The sequence below is a fragment of the Mauremys reevesii genome, linkage group 9 (genome assembly GCF_016161935.1).
Source record: "Mauremys reevesii isolate NIE-2019 linkage group 9, ASM1616193v1, whole genome shotgun sequence".
In the NCBI taxonomy this organism is placed as follows: domain Eukaryota; kingdom Metazoa; phylum Chordata; order Testudines; family Geoemydidae; genus Mauremys; species Mauremys reevesii.
Window position 1 is genome coordinate 91,971,820 of NC_052631.1, and position 26,163 is coordinate 91,997,982.

Genomic DNA, 26,163 nt, shown 5'->3' on the forward strand with positions numbered 1-26,163 from the left:
CCCAACTCCCAGACCTGGTCTATGCTAACGCTGAAGTTGAGCTAAGTTATGCTAGTTAAGTTACAAAGTAACGTAATGTAACTTAAGTTGACATACCTCAGATCGACATACAGCGGTGTCCACGCTACACTATGTCGACGGGAGACATGCTCCCGTCAATTTAGTGTGTCTTCATCAGACCCACTAAATTGATGCTGCTGCATCAATCGCAGCAATGTTCATTTAGCCGTGTAGACAAGGAATACATCGAGGGAGAAATTCACCCCTGTTCAGACGGAGTGGTGCATAGGCCTTGGGCTGGGGTGAATTTCACACTGTAACAAACAGAGCTGAAATCGAGGAAGAACTCAGCTCCAGCATTAACTGTCCTACTGTCTAACACTGGAGCAGAGTGTTAGAAAAGACGTTTCTTATTATTTCACTGGATGAAGAAAAAAACCCAGTGAATATTGAAGGAATTAAATGGAATTAAATTTGGCCAAGAGAAAAAAAGCTCAGGGGGAAAGAATAGATAATTGGACCCGCCTGCCAATGTTCAGTCTCGTGTTCTGGTCTCTACTTACTACCTTCATTGTGCATTACACCACTTCGCCCACTTTGAGCACGGATACCACACAGAATAATCTATTGCTTTACACTTCATCCAAAGGAATAGAAAATAACATGCTGCTTTCAGGCAACCAATAAATTTAATTCAATAGCCTGGGCATGGATTAGTAGCTGAGTTGTCTCTTGATCAAGAGTAAAGCATGTGCAAGTCTGTCTGAACGACCACAGATTTTGTGTCCTTTGCCCTGTTTTTACTATCCTGTGAGACATCAGACCTATCTCTGAGCGCTAATCTTGGCACTTTCATTTGGGATCAGCAACCACTGCCGAGAGAGGAAAACACAGAGGTTTACTATCAGCTGTGGGACATACAGTGATTTGGTTTGTACTTTGGAGGGACATAACTTGATAAGAAGATGAGAGGCTCGACTGCTTGATTGTGGCAACAGATTCCTGGGAAAAGGAGGTGGGAGAACCCTGTATTGAAGGATGATTGAATCCTAGCAAATAGAAATGAATCCAAACTGAAACGAGGCTATTTAAGCCCCTAGGGAAATCTGAATCTGGGCCTCAATTTCATTGCTGGACCTCCATCTTCATATTAAGTAGACCCAACACCGTGGCTACCAGCGTGCCCAGCCTATTGGAAAAACTCCAATCTAGATCAAAACGTTGGCCAGCTAAAGCCTATCTTTCCTTGGAGAGTGCCTGATGGCAGAGCAAAGTACGTTCATCTTATTGCACTGTAGATTCAAAACAGCCTATGACAGAGCCAGAGAGAAAAAGTCTGAGCAGGAAAAGGAAAAGGGATGAATGTTAATGAATCTATATTTCCTCTCCTGAGACGCAGCCAGCCCAGGCACCGTTTACAAATAATGGGAAACAGTCTGAAGAGTTAGGCATATGAGTGATTGGGTTAGGGGCAAACAAAAACAGGCCACAAAACCAACAGTCAGAACGAGCATCAGATGAGCAAATGCAGACTCGATCCTGCAATCAGATCCACCCACTTGCACTTCTGAAGGGCTCGTGTACCTCCACTGGGGGCTGTCGTGTAGACGAACTGGTTGGTACCCCTTTTAACTAGTTGGCAAGCTCTGCGGGCCTCCCTGTTTTCCTGGGGAAAGTGTTAAAAGGGATATTACCCAATTCTTATACACTGCAGTACAGACTCCCTACAGGTGTAAGTTCCACTCATGCAGCTCCGAATGCTGTTTTAGGCTCTGATGCTGCAAATAGGCCTCGGTAATAAGAGAGCAAACAGTAATGAAAACACTCTCTTAAAAAAATCGGGCATTGACTCCCTTCCCCTTTAGATGCATGTCATAAGCTTGTCAGGGCCAGGAGTGGTTGTTTTACATGTCTCTAAAATAATTAACACACATCTATATAAATAATATAAATACTGTATCTGGCAGACTGCATCTGGCTCAGTGACTCTGTTAATAATGTATTATGCTAATGATCTGTCTAAAGCGGAGAGGAGCCTAGCAGAAGATGTGGGCTGAGGTTTTCAAAGCTGCCTAAGCGATCTGGATGTCCGATTCCAAGTAAAGTTCATAGGAATTGTGTTTCTAATGGCTTTGAAAAGCCCAACCAGAAACATTTTAAATGGCAGGAAATAAAGCTGGAAGACTACAGAATTACTATATGGTAGCTACTGATGCATAATGTGGACATGCTAAAAAGTAAGGTGACGTTGCACATAGCTGAAAGCTCCAGGAGTCAACAAAATAGTGGCAGAATCTAACTAAGGCCACGATTGCAAAATGCAGCAAAGCTAACCTTTGGGCTGCTAAGCATTTTTCCTTTTTGGCAGCCAAACAGATGTTACGAAAGAATGACTTTCGGCATGCACTGTATCCGGAGGGTTAACAATCATGTATAAGAACAGATGCAGAGATAGGGCTGAAACTGGCAGACTGCGCTTCCTCTTTTGAATGAGTGGAGAGCTATGGAGACTCAAGGGATGATGGGAGTTGTCTGTGTTGGAGAAATAAGGTCACAGGAATTGTCAGAGGGGCCTTAGGAGTGACCATAGCAACAGCACAGAAGACAGCCAGAGAAACTTCTTGACGTTAAAAAAACAGATTCTCGTGATTTTACACTGACCACATTGCACTAACTTTTAATAATGAGGGGAAATAAAAGCCTAATGAAGTAGGAGTGACTTGTAGAGGGACTTAAAAGAACATTAAGCAGGTACTGCAGGGAAAGAGGCTATGGAGGAATAAAGCAGCGGGTCTACCATGTGATTGTTAACAATGGGCAAATCTACAGGTTCACTGCAGATACATCAATCCAATAGGGACTTGGCTCAAGGTATTGCTAACAGGATAATACAGAGCCTTTCACCCCTCAGACAGAGGTTTAAATCCAGCCAAGTTCAGCAGTGGGCTGATAGCCAAAAGCCGCTGCCATCTGATGGCCATTAGTGGCCTGTGTGAAGTGAGTTGTTGATCTCTGTCCAGTTCCTGGTTGTCAGGTGTGTACATCACATTTGGCACCCATTTTGGTTATCTCAGCAAAAAGATCAAGGACAGGATAGGCACAAAGACCGAACAACTGTCTCAACCTCTCATGGTGATTCCTTCCCAGACAGGGTGTGCATTTATTAGCAGGGCGGTGTGGGAGAGCTTATGGGTTGGGTCTGCACCCTGGATAGCAGATTTCAGTTTATCCAAGCCTTCTTGGTCCAGAAATCTCATTAATGTATGAGATTTCCAGTTTTCCAGCTGATTTTAGGCAAGGTGGAGAATACTTTTCTTGGGGCATTACGGCAAAAAATAGCTCACGTTTGGGCCATCAAAACAGAATCAACATTCTGCCATCTTAATGTGAATGAATAGGGAATTGAACTAGGAGTAATCGTGGCCTTGATAGTACTACCAGTATGGCTACGATCAATGCTGCTGTCCTTAATACGGTGCCTTTGAAATGCTTACTGTCCTGTATATTTAATGCAGACCCCACATCTCTGAATTCCATCAGTTCAGTCTGTCTGCGTGCCCACGACCCTGCGCCTTAAAATGCAGCTTCTGCCCTGTGCCGTCACCAAGATGCTTGTTCTTCCCCTCAGGAGTTTGCCAGGCCCTGAATCTTCCCACTCCCTTCAAGAGCAGATGAGGTGAGGCTATGACATGGTACATCAGTCAGCTGCCACTCAATTAGTAACAGACCAGAAGACAGACTATGGGCGAGACTACCTCAGTTTGGAAATGTATATAGTCCAGAAGTATTTGCCGCTGTCTCATCTGGGAGAACTCATTGCTGTGCTAACACAGTGCAGAGTGATGACAGCACAAACTTGTGTGCGCAGGGCGCTGAGGCAGCTAAAGCAATGTCTGACATACTGAAATGAGCGCCAGTTTGTCAGGGGGAAATTTGTTACTATAATACTAAAATGCATCAAGCTAATATTTATCTTAATGTCATGGAGGCTACCAGGAGATGGCCCGGTGTTTTCTTTAAGAAATGAAGTTGGGGAGGGGGGAAATTCTCACTAAATAATTGAGAAGTAGAGAGTGAGCCTAGATCACTGATAACTGCAGCCTGTGTAGTGCTGCACGTTCACCTACCAAAGTCAGGAAATCGAATTCTCCCTCTCAGACATTCTCTGTTCCAAACAGCCCATTGCTACACCAGATTTACCCTGAAATCTGTCTGCGATCGCGGTGTTTTAAACTGCCATTCACAGAGGCTACCTTATTTTTCCACTGATTTCATGAGTCAGATCACATCTTTCAACGGGCCTTTATGGACACCCCATTTGATGTCAAAGAGGGGAGATCGCTTACAGAAAGCGCGCTTGAAGTGCAGAGTTTGAAAGGCTAGAAATCACTGAAAGGCCAGCTCGGCCAATAACGCATACTGTAGCAATTGGAATTAACATACCATTGCACTGCAATAACTTAGGAGCCACTCCCAGCTATAAAACAGCCAGTAATGGGCTCAGATGACCCCAATGATTTGAATTTGGCAAGAAGCAAATGCCAAATAGTTGTTCATATGCAAAGTAGGTAATTAAGCTTAAATGTGAGCAGTGAACCAATGGCCTTAACCTTTATTAGAATCTAGCATCATTTCATTGATGTTGCTACCTCCCATACATCAAGGGAGTAACTAACTCCTCAGAGGGCAGTCGATGGATGGAGAAGAACAGGTGATAGATTTCAAGTACCTGTTAAAAACCACAAATGTTCTGGTCCTTCTCCCTTCATGATACAACCACCTTATTATGACACAATGCAACAACAACACTGCCTCTAAAGTATAATTCCCAAGAGGAATCACAGTTGGCCAATCTGAGTTTTATCTTAGTGTTCTCCTGCACATGGACCAAAAAAGAAAAGGGCTCCATCTGGATTACCAGTTTTGCAGATGACTAGAGATTAATAATAACCTGAAAGAGCACAGTATACCTGAAATGATATCAACATTTACATCTGTATAAATCTGGAATAATGCCATTGAAATCAATGCAGTTCTTATGGATTCCCACCAGCTTCACTTAGAAGATTTGTCCCATTAATCCTTGAATGTTGAAAGGAAATATAAAATAACAGTCAGCTGCACCCGACTCCTCTTGGGTCCAAAAGTCTTTTAAAGCCTCTGTCAAGGCCAAAAACACGTCACTGAAGTTTTTCTTTTCAAAGGACTAATTCATGTGAAGTTGAATGACAGAAACTACATTTCTTCTGTGCGCTGATAGGACTTAAAGAACGTATTTCCAGACAGCTACACGGGGCTGAAATTAACAATGACAAAACAGTTTTACAAGGATTTGACATCAAAATACTTTACCGGGACTTTAGGGAGAAACATGATTAAAAAGATTGAACTGTACTTTTACAAAGGTGAAACAAAGCAAAATGTGCAACCTATTGTGCAATGCTGTACATGAGGGGGGAAAGATGCCTTCCTGACCCTGACAGCAATTAGTTTACAATCCAAAGAATGAAATGTGATTACCCTTATCATAGTGTGCATCACTGGAAAAGCCCTAAGCAAATCTCCAGTGCAAAGCTACCAAAGAGTCTCCACGCACACAACATGCACACACCCACCTCTGACTTAATATTTTATAAACTCAAAAAGAAGCCAAATGGAAGAAAATCAATTCACGAGTTTAAAAAAATGATATTGAGGAGAAATACTGGCCAAGTAGGATCTAGTCCAGAAATCTGTCTCACTTCGATTTGTAAGTGGGATATGCGGGGAAAAATAATAGTTATACAAGGAAAGGAGGTTCTCCCAAACTCCATTAAGAATAAACAATGCTAAGAAGCACACACAAAAAAGATAAGCGATGAATATCCTAACAGCACAGAAACAAGGACATAACAGTGGACTGTTTAATACCATCACGTGCACTGGAAAAGTGGAGGTGGCCACTGGAGAGGATTAAATATGACTAAAAAAGCGCAACTATCCTAAGTACAGAAGACTCATCAAAAGAAGCCCCCCAAAAGGGGGAGGGGGAATGCAGACCATTGCTACATTGTTCATGCAAGTGTCAAGAGAAAACACAAACCCATTCGCCCATACTTCAGTAAAGCAAACCATTATCTAGCTGAACAGACAGACATGCCTGGACGAAAAAAACAATCAATCTCTCTGGGGCTAACCTAAGACCAAAAAATATAATCCAGTATTGGCGTTCACTAGTGCTTTTGTGGCTTGTTAGTTTAAAAAAAAGCGAGAAAAACCTCTGAAAGCTACAGCAGCAGAGGGGAACAGTGGTGGGACCAAAGCAAAGAGCATAGCAAACAGGCAGAACTGAAAAGGATTGTGCATGTGCGCTCATCAGATGGAACATCTGCAGCCTTTGAGAGTGGATTAACGAGAGCGAGGCCCAGGCCTGGAACTGAATGGGAAAAGTCTTCTGAACAGCCAGCCTAGCAAAAGTTACCTGAGAAACACCTTTATGGTGTAACTAAAGAAGCTGTTCAACTGCATGGGCACAGGACAGAAAAAAATTAAATTTAGGATAACCAGGCATGTGAGTAAAGTCATCAGTATCATAAACCATATCACAATCATCTATTTGGTGATATAACCCTGCTGAACCCAGTTTGTTCCAAGGGAGAATAGAAGGGACCATCTTCTCACTTGCAACAAAGACTCCAGAACAAAAGTGCCTGGTTGGAGCACTGGGGTTGACTCTAATTGCTCCAGCAACAACAGCTCACCGCTTGAGAAAATAGGCGATAGAGATTGGGAAAAGTCACCCCAGATCTCTTGCACAGATGAGAAGCCTGGGGAGAAAGGGAGTAAAAGGCTGAAGAGAGGCAGCTGTGGAGTTTGTGGGATTTGGATGAGGAGTTCTAAGGGGAGGGAACAGTGAGCTCATCCACAGCTCTTGTGAGTTTAGGCATTGGACAAGACTCAGGAGATCAGAGTTCATTTCCTGGTTTTCTGTCGCAGGCTGGGCCTTTAAGGGCAGGCTTTGACCAGCACAGTTCTACTCCTCTAAAGGCAGGTATTCTGGGAATTGTAGTCCACCAAGGTCACATGACTGCAGGCTGGACGCAGGGCCTGCTGGGGGAAGAGAGCCAGGCTATAAAAGAGCTGCCCGCTTCCCAGAAATGGGGAGGATTTAGGCAGGGCTAGGAAGTTTTCCCATAGTCGCTCAGGGAACAGGCCTGGGAAAGGAGTGTAACTGCCCCACTGCAGGGTGCTGCTGTGCAGTAGTCTCTTAGGCATATTGTGAGCTTGGAGGCAACAGCTGCAATTGCTCCAAACACAAGGCCCTTCCCATAAATGCTCACAGCTTTTGAGTACAATGGAGGTTTCCTTTACTAGTATGGCAAGAAAATATTACCCCAGGCATTGTGCTTTAACGGTTATCCATAAATCAAACCGGCAATGTCTCACCCACCCTTAATGGCGGGTCACAACAGGATATGAGGATAACCACACCTGTGGAGCTCTTCCGAACGCTGCCTTGTAGCTGCCTGCTGCTGCTACTGACTTCCTGCCAGTGACAGGCAACCAGCTGCTTCTCGGTCCAACCCTTAGTCCCACCTCTTGGGCTGCCTTGAACTATGGATTCCCTCCACAGCCAGCTCTCGGGCTATTGCCGATGGCTTGTTGCTCCTCTGACTTTGGGATCTTTCCTTTTCCTGTGCTAGAGAGATGATAGAGCCCTCCACCGGCTCAGTGCGGGGGCGGGGGGAGTAACAGTACTCAGTAATGAGCCAGCAGGTTCATTATAGGAGCCTGTAGCGAGGCTGCGGCTAGGAGCCTGGACAGGGCCAGGGAGATAAAGGAGGCGGCACAACCAGGAGCAGAGCCGTAAGGAGCACTGGCAGTGGTGAGCAGTGGTTTGCTGTGGAGAGGAAGCCAGGGAAGGGACCAGGGAGGGGATCTGAGGAGAACCGCTGGGACGAGGTGGGAAAAGGCCTAGACAAAGATGAGCACAGCAGGCAAATGGCCCTGAGAAGCAGTGACAGACTGTTTGGTGTTTAAAGGTAGGCAACCTCCCATTGTATAGGACCCTATGGAGCCTATAGTAGAAGAAGGGCCTGGGCTCCTCTATGGTACTGCTTTGTGGTGGGTATTGGGGAAAGGATCCTGCCACCAAGCGGGAGGACTTGAAAAGGAAGCAATTGCAGCCTGGGGTGAGCCAAGTGTTGTTATGCCCTGGAGAAGGAAGATGGATGGGCAGCCCCTGAGGGGAGGGCTGTGGCCCAGTAACCAGGCTGTGAGGAAAGCTATGGGCCTTTTTAAAAGTCAATGCTTTGGAATTTATGTGGGACTTTTTGTTTGCCCCAGAAGGGGAGACCTTTTGCCAGATCACCCAACCCAGCTGGGAAAGAGTGACTCTGAGGGGCTGCTGAGCCAGCAGACGCATCAGAGGTAAGATGCCTGTTACCTGTGTGACACTGGGCAAGTCACTTAGCTTCTCTCTGTCTCAGTTCCCCACCAGTAAAATGAGCTAGTGACATTTGCTTTCTCCCACCCTGCATCTGCCTTCTCTTTTCAGGACAGGGACTGTCCCTCATTACGTGGCTGTACAGCGCCTCGCACAACGATGCCTTGATTATACTTGGGGTCTCTAGGCTCTTTTATAATACAATAATAATTTCTGCACCCTCCAATCCCTGCTGCTGAGGCAAGAGCCCTAAGCTGTTGTTTATTGCCTGTAAGGACTATGTGAAAAATGCCAGATTGGAGTCAAAGGGAGGGGAGACTAAGATAGAACTCCTTATAGGGAACCAGGTGATTTCCATTTTCCTGTGGAAGCAGGATCAGGTTATCTTGAGTGGATCCAGTAAACCTCCTGCCACAGTGTAAAATAGGTGCCACCACCTCACCTTTACAGCCTCAGTGGTTTCTGAGAGATCCCCATCCTATCGCTGCTTTGTACGCCCTCTCCTATCCCGTCACTGCAGTCCCTTACCCATGGCAACAGGTCCCACCATTCACATCCGCGTGCTTAACCACGAGGGTTTTTTGCAACTGAGTCATTCTAGCCAACACGTAATGTATATTGAGCATCCGTCTTTGAGTAAGGAGAGTCTATTCAGTGAGGGGAGGTTGGATGATAGAGTTTTATATGATCAGACTGTATGTGCTAGCGTTGTTTACCCAGCCTTCTGACAGTCTTCTCCTTTCAGTTCCTTATCTCAAAGTTAGCTTAAACAAATCCATTCAGAAGGGGCTGCCCACCTTACGTGGTTTTACTCTCTGCTTGTGTTTGTGGTATTGGCTACTTAGATTGTAAGCGTTGCTCCCACTGGTCTATTTGGGTTACCCTGGGTTTTCCAAGGGGGACAAAAGCCTGCTCTAAGGTTATGCAGGTGGTTTTGCAGAAGGTTATGCAGTGTAAGAGTAACCCACTGGTGGCTGGGTGTTACAAGTCAGCCTTTTGTGACAATCACAGAGGATAGATGAGTTGTACAGCCTCCCGCTATTGAGAGGTGGCTCTTCAGCTCAAGCTGTAGCAGTTTATGCTTATAGCTCTGAATGCCCCTGATAAGTCAGCCAAGATGGCGGTCACCATGGAAGCACCACACATTCCTGAGAACTGGGTGGTGGTTTTTTTTTTTTTTATGAGATTTCCAGTTTGGTTGATAAAGGTATTAGAGTGAATGTAATGTACTTAGATTTCTGTAAGGTATTTCACTTGGTACTGCATGGCGTTTTGATTAAACAACTAGAAAGATATAAAGTTAGCCTAGCACACATTAAATGGATTAAAAGCTGGCTAACTGATAGGCCTCAAAATGTAGTTGTGAATGGGGAATCATCATCGAGCAGCTGTGTTTCTAGTGGGATTGCGCAGGGATCAGTTCTTGGTTTTATGCTGTTTAATGTTTTTATTTATAACTTGGAAGAAAACAAAGTCATCACTGATCAAGTTTACAGATGACACAAAATTTGGAAAAGTGGTAAATAATGAAGAGGACAGGCCACTGATACAGGGCGATCAGGAGTACTTGGTAAGCTGGGCACAAGCAAACAGGCATTTTAATATGGCTACATTTAAATGTATACCTCCAGAACAAAGAAGGCAGGCCATACTTACATGATGGGGGACTCTATCCTGGGAAGCACTGAGTCTGAAAAACATTTGGGTATTGGTAGATAATCAGCTGAACATGAACTCCCATTGTAATGCTGTGGCCAAAAGGGCTAATGCAGGGGTAGGCAACCTATGGCACGCAAGCTGATTTTCAGTGGCACTCACACTGCCCGGGTCCTGGCCACCAGTCCAGGGGGCTCTGCATTTTAATTTAATTTTAAATGAAGCTTTTTAAACATTTTGAAGCCTTATTTACTTTACATACAACAATAGGTTAGTTATATATTATAGACTTATAGAAAGAGACCTTCTAAAAAGGTTAAAATGTATTAGTGGCACACGAAACCTTAAATTAGAGTGAACAAATGAAGACTCACCACACCACTTCTGAAAGGTTGCCAACCCCTGGACTAATGCAATCCTTGGATGTATAAACAAGGGAATCTTGAGGAGGAATAGAGAAGTTATTTTACCTCTGTATTTGGCACTGGTGTGACTGCTGCTGGAATACTGTGTCCTGTTCAGGTGTCCACGGTTCAACAAGGATGCTGATAAATTGGAGAGGGTTCAGAGAAGATCCACAACAATGATTAAAGGATTAGAAAATCTGCTTAATAATGATTGAGATCCTTGAGTCTATTTACCTTAACAAAGAGAATGTGAAGAGGTGACTTGATTACAGCTTGTTAGTATCTATGTAGGGAATCAAATATTTAATAATGGGGTTTTCAGTCTAGTCGAGAAAGATATAATGTGAGCCAATGGCTGGAAGTTGAAGCTAAACCAAATTCAGAATGAAAATAAGGTGTACGTTTTTAACAGTGAGCGTAATTAGCCATTGGAACAATTTACCCAGGGCCATGGTGGATTCTCCATCACTGACAACTTTTAAATCCAGACTGGATGTTTTTCTAGAAGATCTGCTGTAGGAATTATCTGGGGAAAGTTCTATGGCCTATGTTGTACAGGAATTCGGACTAGCTTATCACAATGGTCTCTTCTGGCCTTGGAATCTATTAACTTAAACTGGAACAGGACTAATCCTCTTGGAAATTCCACACAAGGTTCCAGTAGACCCTTGTCACCTCCTTTATCACCCAAAGGCTGCAGCCTAGATCATGGCACCATTAAGTGTTGCCAACTATTGCACTATTTGGTCTTTCTCTTAAAGCCTTGGATCTAGAGGTCATGCTATTTCATGAGAATCTCAGCTTTCATTTAAAAAGTACTACTAAGTTTCTAGCCCTTGTGGTTGCAGAGAAAACATGAAACCTAAAGGCTCAAATATCAGGAGCCAAAAAGGAAGAACCCAAGATGTATTATCTTTAAAATATCACGATTTTAACCAAACTCATGATTTTGGGGGGGTCTGACTCACAATTTGTGATCTCTTGGGCTGGCAATACTGCAAACATACAATCAGAATCAAAAGGGAAAGCTTTAACCGATTCAAAACCTATTTTCTAAAGAGTTACCTGCTGCCCCCACCCAAGGTCACTTCCAGTTGCAGTCCCCAGCACTCTTCACTTCACTTTAGCTACAAATCTAGGGTGACCAGACAGCAAGTGTGAAAAATCGGGACGGGGGTAGGGGGTAATAGGAGCCTATATAAGAAAAAGACCCAAAAATCGGGACTGTCCCTATAAAATTGGGACATCTGGTCACCCTAACAAAAACCTACGGAGTCAATTGGACTTGTCTGACCTGATGACCTTAAAGTATCTTTTAACTGTACAGTACCAGCTCCTAGCTTGATTGGCAGAAATCTACAAGATCCACCATATTGTTTTCCTGTGCTTTCTTTTCACATAGAAAGAGAGCCCTGCAGGTTTTCAACTAGTCCTGTGAACATCTCAATTAAATATGGATAATGATGTTCATCAGCTTAAATCATCTGCAGAGTTTTCTCCACCAGAAGGAGCTGGACCTGTTTAACAATTTGACATCTTAACTCCTTAGAGTGGCTTATTGGTATTTAATATCTAGCCAAATTGCTTCCTTACTACTGGTGTTGAGCACCCATCGGTTACAAAAATAGTAGATTCATCCCATATCTACTGAGGGGCAATGGAGCTTTTCTTCTTCACAGCACTGTAAAACCATTAAGGAATAAGTCCTCTCCACACCTGTGTAAGGCAAGGGGAATAAGATCTCCATTTTACAGATGGGGAAGCTAAAGCAGAGAGGTTAAGTGACGAGGCCAAATGAGTCTCTGTCTCAAAATTTAGAGGAACCTAAAGCAGCCAAGAGTAGCCAGGGTGCAGCAATACCTCCCCCCAGCATGCCTCCTGCATTGATGCTATGCAGTCAAGGATTCCTCCTACGCCAGGGTTAATTCCCAGGGGTGCACCTATAGCTGCCTCATACTGGCATAGTCAGGGTAAAGGAGCCTTGTAGCAACAATGAATCAGGTCTGGAGAGATGAAATGACTTGTCCAAGGTGACGCATACTATGGCGGAGAACCCCAGTCTCTTGCCTCACAGTCCAGGGCTTTAACCCCCAAATCATCCTGTTCCCAAATGTCTGAACTCCTTTGACTAATTGAATTTTAAAATGGTTACAGTCAGAGCCGACAGCTACGCTGCACAATGTGTCAGAACATAACCCCACTCAAGCCCTCCGCTGGCTCTATAGTCACTGCAAAACCAGGTTTGTAATGAAAATGCTGGTAGGCCCTTAATTAGAGCAGTGTTAACGACTATCATAGAGAGCACAATATTACGGACATAACTTCCAGCCAAGCTTCAGTTATGTGCTGGTTGTTAATATATAAAGATAAAGATTGTTCAGATGAGACAGGCAGGGATATAATGGAAAAGACCATAGACTTAGTCACCAGTTAATGTCGGATGAGGCCAGTATCACTGAGGGTTTAAATGAGTTTCTCTCTGTCCTTCCCATCAAGTGATCACAAAAGAAGCAGTAGGCAAGATCCCAAAGACAGGACTGCCTTTCCCTTGAGGGAAAAGAAAAAGATTTCAAAGGCTCAGGCACTGTGCTGGGGCAGCTGAGTTCATTGGAAATGTTCAAAGTTGACTAAGTACTGAGATGAAAAACAACACAGGACTTTAAGGAAGTGGGATTGAGAGCAGGAAAGACTTTACTGGGGATGTTTAATAGCTCACTTTGGCCAGCTTTTGTGCCAAAGGTCAGGATGGGAGCTCATGTACTGTGGTTCCTCTTTTTTTTTTCTTTTTTTTCTTTTTTTTTTTTTAAGAAAAGGAGCAGCAAGGGGCCAAGGAACTATAGATATGCAATTGGGACTAGTAATGAGGCATAAAAAAACCTTGGAAACATTTAATTTTGTGAGGCACAGAACTGATTTATAAGGAGAGTCTCATGCCTGAGAAAATAGTTGAACTTGCTGAGTACATTGCCGAATTTGTAGATGGCATTAAAAAGCAGAGATGGAACAAAACTAGGACATTTTATTTAAGTTCTCCTCATACTTTGGAAGTCATTCCTGCTTTGAAAGTTGGGTTTGCAAAACCAAAACCATCCTGGTTGGGTTTTTTTAGAACAAAATGACATTTATCTGACAATTCCCCTGCCTGTAAACCTTGGGTGATTCAGATATGAGTTCCTTATTATCCAACCCATCACACTTCAGTGGCTGGGATAAAAGGGAACTCTGAGCTGAGTCATCTGTGGTTTAGTATTTGGCTTTTTGCCAAACCAAAACCATACTTACAAGATTTTAAAAGTCCAAAACCTCAACCAGTCTGTCAAAAGTTAACATAATTTGTCAGAATTTCAGAAAAGCAATTGATGCTGTGCCACGCAACAGATTAATGTATGTCAGTGTGGAAGCTATGAAACCGTGATGCCTTTTGGTTTCTTTGTACTGCATTTTTAAATGTCGTCTTGTGTGCAGACACAGCAGCTGTTCCCCCAACCCCACCCCCACAAAGTTGCTACTAGAGGGAAAAGACACATACTGTGCTGAAATTCACCAGAATGCACATAAAACCTACCAAGATCTGAGGAACGAGTGTCCCACACCGTATCTGGAAAATTATCCCTTGCAAAACGTATGCAACTTTGAATGGGCCCCAGCAGAAGCAACTGGAATCCAGTACTTCTGCAACAGGAGACTGGGGAAGACCTGGAGAGAGAGAGAGAGAGAGAGAGAGAGATGTGAGCGCACAAAAACTTTTTACATAAAATTAGTGAGTTAAGCTTTGGTGTACCCCATCAAATCATCTTGTTATCCCTCCTGCAAATTCTTAAACCAGCATGATCACAGTGTAAGCCAGCTATGCTTGAGGCGAGAGGTTTAAAAAAAATTTGCAAGACCAACGAAAAACACTAAGATTGGCTCTATTAGAGTATAATTTTATAATGTTCTCAATTACATAGTGATTCAGAAGGGATGGGTGAAAGGAACTAAACTAAGCAAACAAATGTAAAAAGATTAGGTTGATGAAGCTCATTGTAGAGAAGTAAAAAAGCACCATTCAGTAAGGCAGAGTCCCTTAACGTGGGCAATCTGCTTCATTCTTCTATTTTTATTCTTCGCAAGGAATTTGTTCTTACTCTCTCTGTTATAAGCTGCCAAACTAAATCCGCGTTGACCCTGATGTATTGGGGAGTCAGGCAGATATATTGGTCCATCAATAGCACTTAAACCGAACACATGTCAAGGTGCCCAACAGATAGCAGCAAGCAGCGGTAAAAAGTGATGTTGGCAATGTTTCAGGGAAACCAAAGAAAAAGGTAGAATTAAAAGGATGTCAAATTCAAGCTGAAACTAAAATATAAAGAGTGAAATTCTGACCCTACTGAAGTTAATGGGAGTTTTGCCTTTGACTTCACTGGAGGGAAGATTTCATCCCAAGTTAGCAATTTCGGTTCAACTATTGCATGAAACTATCTTTGTGAATAATCCAGAGAGCAAAAGGATATGGGTTAAAACATTGACCCTATTGAAGTCAATGGAAGTTTTGGCACTGACTTCAAGAAGACCAGGATTTTCCCCATGGTTTAATTTGCTTTTGGGGCTGGACTCCAATATTATTTCCACTGATGAATCAGGGTATGGAGGGTGAATTGTACATAAGCAGAGAATGGCTGCAGAGATATGAATGACTGTATAAATCTATAGGTGTTCAGATATCAAGGCGACTGGCAAGGTAGAACAACCTGAGTGAAATAGAGGGGGGAAAGAGAGGGGAAGTTTATGGTGTGGGGGAAAATGAAGACGGAATACACTTTGTTGCTGTATTGACACAGCTTTCATACCATCAGCCACGTATGTGCATAATTCATCATTTAACACATTGAATTACAAGCAAAAGACTCCAGCTGGGAGCCCAGGAAAAGAGAGAGAGAAAATGCCAGGGATTCCAGAATGGGAAAAATGTGGCTGTCCTAGTAAAATTATTTGCATGGATGTTGTCTGGGATAGCAGAGAAATGTACCGGATTTAAAGGAAACAGGAAACCTCCAGTAACTAGCATTACTTGAGAAACTCAGCTCTGCAGTGCTGAAACAATACTATGAAGTCATGGGTCATGCTGTAAATGGGAGGGTTATCAGCCTAGTAAGGAAGGGTTTTCTCTGGCTCTTTATGTACAAATAGATCGAGACACACATTGCCCAGAAATGCCCTTGCGCAAGGCCAAAAAGAACATTTGTTTCTCCAAGACCACCAGTACGTAGCATTCTGACTAATTTGTGTTTTGAGTGAGACCGGTGTCACTAGCTTTACCATGGGAGATAAGAGGACATTGTGGCTGTGATTAAATTAAGAGGCGCTTTTTCCAGCTGGGCCTATCCATTCAGGGGTAGGAAGCTATTTGGTCATTTAATGTCTCGTTTTGGATATCCTGCAAAACTAAACTATCATCACCGCCAGGAACTGAAAAATGAACTTTTTAAAAAGAGATTGAAACTTCCGGGTGTATTATTGAATGCTGTAGAGGACCTGGTTTGGGTTTTGTGTTTTTACTCCTCAGATGCTATAAGTAGAGGTAGATCCAAACTCAATCCCTGGATCCTTGGATCCAAACACCATCAAACTCAGGAGAGTTCAGATCCAGAGGTGGATTCAGGTCCAAATATTCCCTCCTGACCTAATCTTTACATTTATGAACCAAGGTTTAATAGCAGAATTCTGGAAGGGATGAAAAATATTTAGCACTTAGGACCTGATCCAAAGTTCACTGAAGTTAATTGAAAGACTCCCACTGATGTCAGTGGGCTTTGGCTCATCCCTTAGATGATGGTAATGAGTAGTGTAGAAATACCTTAGACAGTAGACAGATTCTGTGATCTCTTAGTTAAATGCTAGGTCTTGGAATCTAGGTGCACCTTGCATGAAACTATAGTGTCTCTTTCCCCTACAGGCTACAGGACTGCCACACCAGGCAAGAGAGAGATGTTGATTGGTACAATAGTTCCCCATACACTATATATCAGGGGTCAACAACCTTTCAGAAGTGGTGTACTGAGTCTTCATTTATTCACTCTAATTTAAGGTTTCGCGTGCCAGTAATACATTTTAATGTTTTTAGACGGTCTCTTGCTATAATATATAACTAAGCTATGGTTGTATGTAAAGTAAATAAGGTTTTTTTAAATGTTTAAGAAGCTTCATTTAAAATTAAATTAAAATGCAGATTGGTGGCCAGGACCCAGGCAGTGTGAGTGCCACTGAAAATCAGCTCGTGTGCCGCCTTTGGCATGTGTGCCATAGATTGCCTACCCCTGCTATATATCCTCAAATCTAGGGATGGATGAAGCTCTTTTTCACTTTGCTCTGATCAACAAATGGTGCATGTTCAACATTGTGTGGATCAGTGGCTTTCAACCTTTCCAGATTATTGTACCCCTTTCAGGAGTCCGATCTGTCTTACGTACTCCCAAGTTTCACCTCATTTAAAAACTACCTGCTTACAAAATCAGACATAAAAATACAAAAGTGTCACAGCACATCATTATTGAAAAATTGCTCACTTTCTCATTTTTACCATATAATTATAAAATCAATTGGAATATAAATATCGTACTTACATTTTAGTGTGTAGTATATACAAGTCATTGTATGAAATTTTAGTTTGTACTGACTTCGCTAGTGTTTTTTATGTAGCCTGTTGTAAAACTAGGCAAATATCTAGATGAGTTGATGCACCCCTGGAAGACCTCTCCGTACCCCCTGGGGTATGCAAACCCCTGGTTGAGAACCACTGGTTGTGGATAACTTAATTCAGATTGCAAGTAGCTGGAATGAAAACATTCACAGGGCACATACACCACACAGTTGGTCATAGACAGTGTCTGCAACTTGTAGCCTTATGGCAGAGAGTAGACAAAAGCCACCCATGAAAAGAAAACCAGGTTATAATTGGAAACTTAAGGGACAACTTTATAGTTAGAGGATGGTAAAAAGAGGTCTAGTAAATCAAGATCTTAGCAGCAGTGAGTTTGCTCTATAGGGCTTCATAAAAACCATTAGCAGCAATAGATCATTTCTAGGATGATGTTCTAAGAGGAAACGAATCCAAGCATTGGCGCAGGAGCCCTACTGATTGATGTCGGTTGTGTTTTCTTTAATACTGTATTAGTTATTGCCATTCATTTATTCCACCGCAATTTTATTTAATAAACCTGTAGTCTGTTGTCCTCTTCCCCCATATGTCTCCACCCAGGGACCTCTGTGGAGCACTGGGAGAGCTACTAAGCTCACCACCATAAGTGGGCAGGCAGGGTGACCCTACCTTCCTCCACGCAAGCCAGCAAAGCTAGCCAGGTTCAGAGAAGAGCACCCACATCCCCCACTGGAAGGGTTATGCAGGGGATGCAGTCCCCAGGACCTCAAGGAGCCCCATGCATGTCAATGGGAGTTGGACACTTAAATTCCTTTGGGTTCCTGGGCCAAGAAGCTTCTCTGCATTGACCTCCAATGCCAGGCTGTGCCTTAAAGACACACCAAAGGGTTATTTAAAATCTCTAGTTAATATTCAAAAACCATTTCAGAGTGAATTCAGTAAAAGACTCTGTTACTTTAGAAGGAATATTCTGGTGTCTGAATTTCAGAAGCTGCACTGGTCCTCGTATAGACATGACTTGCACTGGCAGAGTGCAGTGTGCACTGGGGTAAGCCATATCTGCTCCGTTGTAGCTTCATGCCAGTGACTGAAAATCCCAGTGTAAACAAGGCCTAAAAGAAACAAGCCAGGCAGCAGCTTGGAACACACTCTTCCTTTAGCAAGTGTCACATCTGCCAGTGATCATTATCACGGTGGGCCCAGCTCTGAAGTCCGTGGGAGCTGTTCCAGAGAGTGGAGTTCGGGATTAAGCCCCCTGCTTCCTGGGTACAATGACATTTCCTTGGTTAAAACAAAGGAAGTCCCTCTTCCCCCTTTACACTTGCATTTCCCTTTTAATACAAAACATCCTTTGCATGAATATAGCTCTTTAACAGACCTTCGTGCTCAGGCCTGCCGTGGCTGCTGGTGGATTTGGTTGCAGTGGCTTGTACTTTGCTGCAGGAGGAGAACAGAAGGCTGTACCCATTTACTCCTGACGTGCAGTCAACTGTCCACGGTGGCTTTTTTTTTTTCCAACTGATGTAATTCTAAAGGGAATCTGTAAACTTTTTTATTGTTAATAAGGTTAATGTATTTTCTTGATGTCTTTACTGGCAGTCTGAGATGTAACACTGAATTCACTGATCACTTGGGGGTTATTCTGACATGCCGTCTCAGGCAGAAGCAGAGTGCAAGGTACAATAGCAATAACACAAGATAGCAGAGATCCTCTCTGCCGATGCTTGGTCAGGGACTGGAGCAGAAACAGCCTACAGAGTCAGCAGTGGGGGCTGAGAGCACTCCTGCCAGTTCCTGTTTCTGCAGAAACAGACCTCAGATTGGCAATTGGAAGATAAAGGATTTAGGGCTTGTAAGTCTGGTTGCACTCTGAAAAGTGACTATGTACAAACGGCACTTTCTTACTCAACAGATCTGCCCCCTCTCTATATTCAGAGTTAAGATCTGCTAGCATTCAAGATAAAAACAAGCTACCCTTTCCTGCTGTGAGCCCTGCAAAGCCAACACAGCTACGAGACAAACCATGAGCTGGAGTCTGTCCCTTCTTTGGCATTATCAAGAGAATTGCTTCCTAGATTCCAAGAAGTTTTACCTATGTAAGTATAAGGCAGGCAGTGGGACTGCATGGGCATCATTGAAAACCCAGTTCTTCTTGCAGAACCTTTACTATTGGCAGGGGATTAAAGGAAGGGGAACATGGTGAAGGGCAATGGTGGTAGCACCGGGGGAAGACATTTCTACCACACCCAGGAGTTCTCACAAAAATATTGCAAATAATTTTGTACCTGGTGAACCAGATTTTTAAACAAGCGAGGAGTACAATTACATATGCAAAATGTACATGTGGTAACATGCACACACAGGAGCTGTGGTTGTGCACGTGAATGGCATATGTGCACAGGCAATAGTCATACACACCTACTTGTGCGAGCAGTGACCCCATATGCATGTGCAATTGTAACAACACATATGAATCAGACGCACGGTTATGAGCCCAACTTGATTTTAACTCAAGCGTTTATCTTTTTAATTTTCAACCACCAGTTCCCCTTCTGTTGTTACTCTTGTGTTGTTGGCCTATAAGCTCTCTTTAACAAACATCCTGCTGTTACAGTAACTTCACTGTGGGCTGATGAGTACCCTGATGGATGGGAACAGAGGGGGCCATGACTTTAGAGTGAACCCACTATGTCAGCGTAGTCCAGCTGACAGTTGTCTCATCTGTCAACCAGATGGTTCTGGGTTTGAAATCCAAGGTAAAGCCACATAAAAGAGCCAAGCAGACAGAATAGATGCCTGACATCCTTCCATCTTTATTTTTAAAATGCAAAAACTTCCTTAAAATACACAGTCAATCTGTAACTCAAGCCAAAAAGTCAAAGCCTTCTGGCAAGGATACTCACCGTATTCCACGTGGGAAGCTGTGAATACGTTTACCTGTGTCGTTTTACTTTCAATAGGACCAGTACAACCAAAGGTCTGTACTTAATCCTTGGCATCAATGCCAAATCTGCATGGGAACTGAGGGCGGCCAATGGGCCCTGAAAGCACACTCCATATAGAACACTCTAGGATTTAAGGACATCCACCTGCAAATCCTTATGTGGGTCTTTGCTTTGGGATGGTAGCTTGAGAGGGTTAGTTTTTTACTTGTACATTGCAAACAAGGTTTTTTTTCCGGGGCTTGTGTTGGTTTTTTATTACTTGACGTTTTATACTGAATTAATTTTCAATTCCACTGTACTCAAAAATGTTGGATTTGATCATTTTAGACTGCAAGTCCAGGTTGATGGAATTACAGGAATTCTGTATAATTCACCGGCAAAATTAGTTCAGGTTAACTGGAATTACGGGTTTGAGTGTCATTTTTATAGGGCCTAATCCTGAACCTGTGAAGTCTATTTGAGTAGGACGAAAGCCATAAAAGGCCTTGTATGTTCCAAGCATTCCCAAACTTTTTCATAGTGTGGCCCACATCTTAATAGAGACCACCTCTCTGCCCACTGGGGATCACATGACCTACCGGGGCAACAACAGCAATTGATCACTTGGTGAAGTGTTAGAAAGTAACTATTTTAATTTACTTTACTGATGGTTAGCAGCTGGAAGCCATGAAGGATAGCCAGCACCGTGTGACCAGCCTGCTCTCCATATACCACCAGCAATGGACCACATTTTAAGAACCAAAAGATCCCAGTGGTTCCAAATTAATTAGAAGTAGGCAAGATAAAATTCATGTTTATTTGTATTGTGGTCATGCCTACGAGGCCCAGTCATAGCCTAGGACCGGTGTGCTCGGTGCTGTACAAACACAGAACAAAAAGACAGGCTCCGCCCCAAAGAGCTCACAATCTAACTAAAAATATTCCTTAGGGCAGGGCAGTGGAAAAGCTAGAGATAAGGAAATGGAAAGAACTCTCTGTCCGTGGGATTACTGCTAAGCCTGATCCTGCAATATTGAAATCAATGAGAGTTTTGCTTTTGACGTCTATAGGAGCAGGATTATGCCCTACCACATGGGCAGTGGCTGGGAGGAGGCCAGAACACAGGAAGCGTCCATAAATTATTACTGTTATCCTTAATCAGTTATAAAACATTCTTTGCCTTGTAAAAATACTATGTACATTTGTGGTAAGACATGTTTCCTGCCCTAACAAGCTGATAATCAGTGAAAGACAAGACAAACAATGAGGCAACAGTTCAGAGATAGAAATGTTTGGAAAGATTCTCCAGGAGGAAAACAAGGTAGCTAGGATCCATTAAAGAAGAGAGTCTCATGGAGGTTTTAGAAGGTGGCAGAGAGAGAGGACACTTAGCAGACAACTGGGAGACCCTCTCATGTTGAGGAATAGCATGAAAGAAGGTATGACGCCGAGAAGAGAAGGAGACAAAGACGGCTCTATGGCTAGGGATTGGGAGGGGCACAGGGAGCAGGATGGAGAGCGGAGGGAATGACAGCTGAGACGTAGGCTAAGGTGAGATTTATATAAAGCCTGGCAGGTGAGGACAGGAATCCAGTAAAAGGATTCAAAGGGCAGGTTGGCACAGAGTGCTGGGAGGTGACCTAAGCAGTGGAGTTTTGGAAAGACTGGAAGAGGGTAGGGAAGAGGGCAGAAGCAGGAGAGGAGAAAGATATAGTAATCAAGCTGTGAGAGGAGCAAGGGCTGGCGGCTTTTGTGTCATCAACAGATGCTTGTCCCCACATACATAGTTCAGCCCCTTGAACAAACTTACACACACACACCGAAGATCTGATTACCGCAACCAGCCCTGAGTCCATAACTGCCCTCCGGTAGCTGGCATACAGAGGAACTGGGTGTGCAAGCTGGGGACAGCTTTGTGTTAACATACACTGCAGGAGCTATTTTAAACGAACTTTTTCGAGTCAAATGAGGCATCAGCATTTCTTCTCGAGGAAATTGCTAAAGGACTTTATTTCAACATTCTGTCCCTCAGCGACAGGCCTTGCATCCGCAGTCATGTGCTAACAGATATTTGAAACACTGTGACTTGGTTTCATGTGTAAGATTATAAAATGACTATTTCAAAACTGATATGGGTATCTCAATCCAGCTAACCCCTTTTCCAGTGGACCTCTGCTCACTCCTAAGTAAAAGAGTGTGAAATTCTGGCCAATGTCTCCTAAGGATGATTTTTAAAATTCAAGGAGTTTATCGGGGGATACACTATATTTCCCTTGACTTGTGCCTTTAAGTATGAAAACCAGAAAGCCCCACAGCATGTAGATCTCTTCCATCCCACAACAATGCAGTCGTACATTATGTTCTTTCTGCATTTGTAATTACAGGGCAAAACAGATTTGTAATGGGCACCATAGTTTGTAATCACATGCCATCCTGAGAGCTAGCCATAACACTTTACTGCAAGCTTGCCAAATACGTTTTTGCCATCCTGCCCTAAAGTGTAACTGATTCCTCCCCACCATTAGCTCACTGTCATGCACCAGGCTGGCTTAAAGATGGGTTGGAATTCCCTTCCTTCCAGGATAAAGGACTCATTTTTGTGAACGGAATCTTCAGGTTTATCTCAGGTTCCTGCTGCAGAACTGGAGCTCAGAAAATTGTTCCCTTCAGCATTAACTACTGGCCTGTATTGATTCATGCCTTCAAGGCTGTCTCCACAAGGAAAGAGTCTAGAAACATCTCTAATAAAAACATGAAAGCTGGAATCCTCCTTTGCATGGCTAGTTACCCCAAATCAGGGAGGCCAAGGGCTGTGGGCTTTGCAGGGGCAAAGGGCAGCTCTGTCTAATGTATCCTTCTCTGCCCAGTGTGATTTCTCCTCTCCCCTATAACACAGAATGTATTCTCTGTAACAGGGAGTGAAACCCACTGGAAAGAATTTGGGCTCTAAAATTATATGCCAACATACTGATGTGTTTTTCTTTAAATCTCTTCCAAGTTTACTTTTCACTGAAGTTTGCCAGGTAGGCAGCCTGAGATTTCCTCTGGGGTACAACCAGTCCAGTGACCTCACTGCCTCTAGAGCAATCAACGCCGACAACTCATAGCCGGGGCCAGACTTCTATTTTGAAAAAAAGAGACCAAGAATTGACTGATGGCATGGAGGATAGACTATGCTCAGCCCTGGCAGGAGTGGAGTCGCTGGACTTGCTATATGTAGGAGTGCCACTCTGAGGGGGCAAAGGCCTGCATTGTGGTGCCGTGATGCTGTCGGCTGTTTCAGGACACTGGAAGCTACCTTGCAGAAGGTAGAACTGCCCTGCTGGAATCAGTCTGGGTGGTGACCCAGGCTGTCCCTTCCTGTGAACATTGGCAGGGCTAGCTCCAAATTCTCAGGGGGTCCCACAACTTCCATAGCTGCATCCGCATTCTGTACTGAAGGGAACTTTCAAAAGTGTCTACCCGTCTTTTGCTGTGGCTGCTGAGCGCCCATCATTCCCTCTCATGTAAGCCTTAATATGTATTCACAGTTAGCAGACATTTCTGTCCCACACAGGACAGAGGGCGGGTGGCTTTTCCCAGGATACATTGTGAATTTCAGGGCAGCTATACAGAAGGCAGGACCAGAGTGCCTGTACAGAGGGGCAGCCAAATAAGAGGCAATAAATAACATTTGGTAATGCTCTGTGGGCTATGCTCCTCCTCAGCTGCATGGCCATTGATTCCCTGGGCCCAACATAAGAGTCTCCAGCTGGTAAGAACAGAGCAGCCCACGCAGGCATTGATGCACTGTGGGGAGGAGGTAAAATGGGCCACCCCTCCCCTCTGCAGCCCTGGACCCAGAACTGTGCAGGGGAGACCTCCCCCACACCCTGGGGGCACTGGGATTCAGGTGGTGCATCCCCCCCACTCCCTGCTGTGGGATCTAGAAGGTGGGGGCAGAAATTGCAGAAAGGAGCCAGGCAGAGTTTCCAGCCAGTAGGGACCGAACCAGCCGAAGCAGGGACCCTGGGATATGCCACTCACTGCTGAGGAAACGTTCTCTGGCTTCTCTGTTTTGCTGATCGGTTTTTTGCTCCAACCTGCCCCCTCCCTCACAGCCACCTCACCTTGTCAGCTTCACTGAACACCTCTTCTCCCCTGCCCTGCCCTGCTCACCCCCTGCCTGTCCCTTTTCTTTCCATTTAGCTGATTCCCCTCCTAAATCCCACCCCCTCAAAAAAATCGTGGAAATAACATGCCATGTGCTGCCATCACATTGTTCTCTCCACTGTGTGTGTGCTCGTCCTCCCCCACCTTGTGTCTGTCTTAACTGTTTAAATTGTAAATTCTTTGGGGCAAGGACTGTCTGCTACAACACCCAGCACAATGAGGCCCCATTCTTGGTTGACCCTGAGACACTACCATAACGAACATGATTAATAATAACAGCATCCTCCATGAGCCAAGAAATGCAGGTGTTAATGGTGCAAAGCACTGCATTCAATTCCACGTGAGATACCCTTGCAATCTCTTCAGGCTTGCCAGGGCAGATTGCAGCAGAAAGCAAAGCCCACGGATGGATGCCCCTGCCTCAAAGATGGGTGCCCCTGCGTACAAACAGATGGCCTACCCCGGCCAGTTTGCAAGAGGGGCTTCCATGGAATCTGGGAAAGGGAGCATGACATCATTTGCAAGCCCTATCTCTCAACTCTCCAAGGGTTGCTGGTCATTCCCTCCAAGGGTGAATCCCTGTGCTTGTCTTCACTGCCGAGTTAAGTCTAGTTATAACCTGAGGGTTGCGCATCTCGAGTCCTATCCACAGGCAACCCCTTCACTCGAGGGTGGTGGTGCTTCTAACAGAGTTGGCTAGCCTGGCAGGGGTACATGCTACTGCTCCACTGAGCGTGACTCAGCAGCTGCTTTCGCCATCGCTTCTGTGCAGTTCCAGAGTTATTTCACAGTGTGGCCGCTCTCATCGGAGCGAGGCTAACGCGAGAGGCGAGGCGTTAACTGGTGTTAGATAACTCCACCTGACTCTGCAGTGAAGACACGACCCACTTGTGGGGAAGAGGTGTGACTTGGTCCTCGGACTTGAGTCTCTGGAGGTACCTTTACACTGAACCCTCTGTCCCTGCAGAAGGCTAAAAATAGCAGTGTAGATGTCCTGGCTTGGGCTCTGAGACTAGGGTGACCAGATGTCCCGATTTTATAGGGACAGTCCCAATTTTGGGGTCTTTTTCTTATATAGGCTCCTATTACCCTCCACTGCCTGTCCCGATTTTTCACACTTGCTGTCTGGTCACCCTATCTGAGAGCCAACCCCCATTGCGAGCTCCAGCCCAAAGGGGAATGTACTGGTGTTTGTACCCCAGTAGCGCAAGCCCTGCAAGTCGGGCTCTGAGAGTTGCTACCATGGAGGTTTTTTCTCTTTGTTTTGCAGTGTAGACATACCCTAGCTTTGTCACGCTGGCATCAATGCTATCTCTGCAAAAGAAAGGGAGAAGATCCCACACACCCCTCCAAAATAGCAGAAGGTGTCCAGAGATCAGGAAGAAAGGGATGGGGCAGCCCACAAAAGCAGGGGTGCTGGAACAATTTGTATATTGGGGGTGCTGAGAGCCATGGAACCAAACTGTAAACCCTGACTATAATGGGAACCACTTGAAGCCAGGGGGTGCGGCAGCTCCTATGCCCAATACCTACCCCAGGAGGCTGAAACTCCGCCAGCAGAGCAATCTAGGAAGCTCCCAGCTGGAAGCTGTCGGGCTCTGGCTCGGAGCAGAAGCGCTTCTCCAGCAGACAGACAGACATTGGCTGACTCTGGCGAAACTCAAAAGGAGAAAAGCAGAGCAAACAGGTGACCCGGGATCTGCTGGGTCCGACACCTGCTGGGTCCAGCCCAATGTTCCCCGTAGTCTAATGCCTAAGTGGAGACGCTGAGGGCTCGAGCCAGCTGCCGGGTTTTGCCCTGGGAGGCGCTGGGCTCCGGAGGGGCTTGGTGCACTGGGAGCAGCTAGCCTGGGTCTGCCGGCTCCAGCTCGTTACCTTTCCCCCTAATCAATTCCCTGCCCCTCCCTCCCCAGTCCTGCTCCGCTCCGGCCGCAGCTGCTGCCTCCAAACCCCCTCGGG

General features: G+C 44.6%; 2 long non-coding RNA genes across 3 annotated transcripts; one reads left to right on the top strand and one right to left on the bottom strand.

The window, feature by feature from the left end:
• Positions 1-4,599: 4,599 nt before the first annotated feature.
• Positions 4,600-26,162, bottom strand: LOC120372559. 2 transcript variants are annotated; one of them, XR_005585044.1, is made up of 4 exons: positions 25,738-26,162; positions 14,054-14,184; positions 10,552-10,626; positions 4,600-5,296 (listed from the first exon to the last, which is right to left on the bottom strand). It is a non-coding gene; the product is annotated as an uncharacterized LOC120372559 (long non-coding RNA). The 2 variants fall into 2 exon arrangements; XR_005585045.1 differs by lacking the exon at positions 4,600-5,296 and adding an exon at positions 9,967-10,115.
• Positions 8,324-23,185, top strand: LOC120372561. Its single transcript, XR_005585047.1, has 3 exons — positions 8,324-8,409; positions 19,041-19,224; positions 23,051-23,185. It is a non-coding gene; the product is annotated as an uncharacterized LOC120372561 (long non-coding RNA).
• Position 26,163: the final 1 nt, after the last annotated feature.